The following is a 5,042-nucleotide window of genomic DNA, read 5'->3' on the forward strand; positions in this document are numbered from 1 at the left end:
TGAGACTAACTAGCAGCTACGGGCTGTAGCATTAATTCAAATTATATTATCTTTTGATAATCAAGTCAGGGGTATTAGTATAATCGTAGGAACAATCAATTTTAACATTGGAGGAGGTTAAGGTTTTGCACGTAGTCGGTGCCATATATATTTGATACTATTACTAACGAGGATAATCCGAGTGTGGCTTCGCAGGCTGCGGACACTAACAGGATGATTGGTAGTATACCGGATAAGGTGAAGTGTGAGTTGCCATGACGAATAGTGATAATATTATGCCTCCTAGACGTAATAGTGAGGCTATTAAGTGGGATCGATGTATTAGCAGCCCTACAAGGGATACTGTGAAAGCTATAATAATATTTATGTATACTAAAGGCACTTGGTAATTAGGACTTTAGTCATAATCTAATGAGTCAAATTCATTTGTTTTATTTTAAACTAAATACCATATTCAGTTCATTCTAGTCCTTTTTGAGTTCATTCATAGGCTAGGCTAATTGCCAATAATGAGATTAGGAGCAGAGCTATGGTGAGCGTTGTTTTTAGATTATTTGTTTGAGTTGCCCAGTGGAGGGGAAGTAGGAGGGCAATTTCTAGGTCGAAGAGAAGAAATGTGATTGCTACTGGGAAAAATCTTATCGAAAAATGCAGGCAGGCAGATCCTATGGAGTCAAACCCACATTCATAGGGACTTGCTTTTCCTGTGTAAATATTCAGCTGGGGGAGTCAGAAGGAGATGAGTACGAGCAATGAGGCCAGTGCTGTGTTTGTCAGTAGGGCCAGTATTAAGCTTATTCTTCTTTTTCGGGCTCTATGGAAACTGACTGATTAGAAGTCAGTTGTGCTAATTAATACTAAAAGAATTATGAGCCTCATCAATAGAGAGATATGTAAAGGAATAGTCATACAACATCTACAAAATGCCAGTATCAAGCAGCGGCTTCAAAGCCGAAGTGGTGGTTGGATGTGAAGTGGTATTTTAATTGGCGTAGGAAACAGATAATAAGGAAAGTGGACCCGATGATTACGTGCAGTCAGTGGAATCCTGTGGCCATGAAGAAAGTTGATCCTTATACTCCGTCTGAAATTGTAAATGGAGCTTCATAGTATTTTGAGGCTTGTAGGAGTGTAAAATATACACCTATGGCGCTTGTAATAAAGAGGGCTTGGAGTACGTGCTTGCGATTTCCTTCCATAAGGCTGTGGTGGACTCAAGTAATACACACGCCAGAGGCTAGTAGCGCAGAAGTGTTGAGGAGCGGTACTTCTAGAGGGTTTAGAGGGCGAATGCCTGTTGGTGCCCAGCACCTGCCTAATTCAGGTGCAGGGGTGAGGCTTGAGTGATAGAAGGTTCAAAGGAAGCCGGTAAAAAAGAGGACTTCTGAGATAATAAGACTATCCCATATCGAAGCCCTTTTTTGACGATTGGTGTGTGATGGCCTTGGAAAGTACTCTCTCGAATGACATCTTGCCATCACTGATATATTGTTAGAGTATCAGTTAGTAGGCCTAATATTAATAATATTATCAAGTTGAAGTGGAATCACATGATTAGGCCCGATGTCATTAAGATGGCTGAAAGGGCTCCTGTAAGAGGTCAAGGACTGGGGTTTACTGTGTGGTATGCATGCATCTGGTGGGTCATTATGTATTGTCATGTAGGTAGAGGCTTACTGGGTGGGTAAACGCATAGGCTTGAATTATAGCAACGGCAAATTCGAGGATAGTAAGTAGGATAAGAATGATGAATGTAATAAAAGCTGTAGCAGTGCTGATACTTACTAATGCTAAAGTTGCCCCTCCGATTAGAGGAATCAACAAGTCTCCTGCTGTAATATTGGCTGTTAATTGCACGCTAGTGATACTGGTTGGATAAATAGGCTGATAGTCTTGATAATTACTAGCATAGGGATGAGGGAGTGGGTGTTCCTTGTTGTAGGAAGTGAGCTAAAGATGCTTTTGCTTTGTTACGAAAACCTGTAATCACAGAGCCAGCTCATAGGGGAACTGCTATTCCTACATTTATTGAGAGATGCATGGTAGGTGTAAATGAGTGGAGTAGTAGCCCTAGAAGGTTGGTTGACCCAATAAATAGAATGAGTGACATTAGTATTAATGATCAAGCCTGCCCCTTGTGATTGTGGATGCTTATTATTTGTTTTGATGTGAGTTGGACTAGTCATTGTCAAAGAGAAATTATGCGATTATTAATTAGTTGATTTGATGTTGGAAATAAAATACATGGAAACATAATAATTAAAATAACTACAGGGAGACCTATTATTGTCAGGGTTATGAAAGAGGCAAGTAGATTTTCGTTCATTTTGTTTCTCAAGGGGTAGACTGTTTTTGCACTTTGGTGTGTGTTAACTCTGGGTTGAAGTAATAAGTGTACTTTGAGACTTTTAGTTGAAAGATAATAAGCAGTGCTAGAAACATAGATAAGATGGTAATGAATCATGTTGATGTATCTAATTGTGGCATACCATTAAGGAGAGTCTTAGCTCTAGGTCTTAAGAGGTTAACGCTGCCTAGCTTCTTAACGAGTTTATTGTATTGATGCAGATCATTTTTCAAAGTAGTTTAGGAGTATTAGTTTGAGGACAATAGGCATGAAACTATGATTTGACTCACAGATCTCTGAACACGGTCCGTAATACAAACCTGGTGGTGTTGATATTAGGGTTGTTTTATTTAGGCGTTCTGGGATTGCGTCTGTTTTTAGGCCTAGGGAAGGTACAGCTCGTGAGTGCAATACATCTTTGGAGGAGATTAGTATTCGGATTGTTATTTCTATGGGTAACACTACTAGGTTGTCTACTTCTAGCAGCCATAACTCCCCTGGTTTTAAGTCTGATGTTGGGATTATATAGGACTCAAAACTTAAATCTTCATAGTCAGTGTACTCCTAACTTCAATATCACTGGTGACCTATAGTTTTTACAGTAAGAGATGGGTTGTTAATTTCATCTATCATGTAGAGGATTCACAGTTATGGCAGGGCAATTAAAATCAAAATAATGACCTGTAAGATCATTCAAATGGGTTCTACTTCTTGTGCGTCTATTGTGCTGGTATATGTTAGCTTAGTTGTTAACATAAGTGAAATGATATAAAGAACCAGAGAACTAATCAAGAAGACAATTACTAGTGTGTGGTTGTGAAAGTGTAGTAACTCTTCCATGATGGGTGATGTTGCATCTTGAAATCCTAGTTGGAAAGGATATGCCATAGATACATACAGGATTTCCACCTGTGACTTAACTTTGACAAAGTTACATCAATTTTTACTAATACCTCGTTTATGGAGAAAGACATAGTGGTTATGGTGTTGGATTGAAACCTATAAAGGAGGGTTCAATTCCTTCCTTTCTTGATTATTTTAGATTGACGTAAGTTGGTTCCTCAATTGTATAATATGGTGGAGGACATCCATTTAACCATTCTAAGTTTGTAGTAGTAAGTTCTACTGCTAGGACTCCTCGTTTGGATGCAAATGCCTCTCAGACAATGAAAATTATCAATATGACAACTGTTAATGAGATGAATGAGCCTATTGATGAAATAGTATTTCATGTTGTGTAGGCATCTGTAGTCAGAGTATCGTTGAGGCATGCTGGATAGACTTAAGAAATGTTGTAGGAAGAAGGTTATGTTGACGCCTACAAATATGATTACGAAGTGGATTTTTGCTCATGTTGAGTGTATGTCCTGAGGATAGTGGGAATCAGTGTACAAACATTCCTATGATAACAAAGACAGCTCCCATTGAGAGGACATAGTGAAAATGTGCAACTATGTAGTAGGTATGATGAAGGACAATATCTAATGATGAATTAGCTAGGACAATACCTGTTAGCCTGCCTAATGTGAAAAGGAAGATGAAACCTAGGGCCCACATCATGGCTGCGGACCACTTAATATTATCCCCGTGGAGTGCTGCTATTCAACTAAACACTTTTACCCTTGTTGGAATAGCAATAATTATAGTGGCTGATGTAAAATATGCTCGTGTGTCAACTTCTACACCTACTGTGAACAGGTGGTGGGCTCATACAATGAACCCTAAGAATCCGATTGATATTGTAGCTCACACCATGCCCATATATCCGAAAGGCTCTTTTTTTCCCTGAGTAATAGGTTACAATGTGTGAAAATATCCCAAAACTGGGCAGGATTAAAATATATACTTCAGGGTGTCCAAAGAATCAGAACAGGTGCTGAAACAAGGTTGGATCCCCTCCCCTTGCAGGGACAAAAAAGGTTATGTTTAAATTTCAGTTAGTAATATAGTGACTCTGGCTGCTAGTACAGGGAAGGATAATAGAAGTAATACTGCTGTGATTAATACTGATCATACAAATAGTGGTGTTTGATACTGGGATATAGCAGGTGGCTTTATATTGATAATAATGGTAATAAAATTAATAGCCCCTAGAACTGAGGACATGCAGCTAAATGTAGGGACAAAATAGTAAGGTCAACTGAAGCCCCTGCATGTGCTAAATTTCTGGCCAAGTGAGGATACACAGTTCAGCCTGTACCTGCACTGGCTTCAACTATTGACAATGCCAGCAATAATAAGAAAGAAGGAGGGAGTAGTCAAAAACTCATGTTATTTATACAGGGGAAAGCCATATCAGATGCTCTGATCATTGGAGGCACCAGCCAATTTCCAAAGCCATCAATTACGATGGGCATGACTATAAATAAAAATATGACAAACGCATGGGCTGTTACTTCCACGTTGTAGATTTGGTCGTCTCTGAGCAGTGTTCCGGGCTGGCCTAGTTCAGCATAAATTAGTAGGCTCAGGCCGGTACCTACTATTCTGGCTCAGGCACCAAACAGCAAGTGTAAAGTACAGATGTCTTTGTGGTTGTTTGAGAATAATCAGCGGTTTATGAACATAGGTAAAATGGCCGAGTAGGCATTAGACTGTAAATCTAAGACAGAGGTTAAGTCTTCCTCTTTTTACCAAGCCCTCTGGTGAATTGTCCATATTGAATTGCAAATTCAAAGAAGTAGCTTCAATTCTG

General features: G+C 39.3%; 2 pseudogenes; both read right to left on the reverse strand.

The window, feature by feature from the left end:
• Nucleotides 1–1,647: 1,647 nt before the first annotated feature.
• LOC116752091 lies at nucleotides 1,648–2,326 on the reverse strand (annotated as a pseudogene).
• Nucleotides 2,327–2,569: 243 nt separating this feature from the next.
• LOC116752092 lies at nucleotides 2,570–3,235 on the reverse strand (annotated as a pseudogene).
• Between the last annotated feature and the right edge of the window lie 1,807 nt (nucleotides 3,236–5,042).

The sequence above is a fragment of the Phocoena sinus genome, chromosome 3, assembly GCF_008692025.1.
Source record: "Phocoena sinus isolate mPhoSin1 chromosome 3, mPhoSin1.pri, whole genome shotgun sequence".
NCBI lineage: Eukaryota > Metazoa > Chordata > Mammalia > Artiodactyla > Phocoenidae > Phocoena > Phocoena sinus.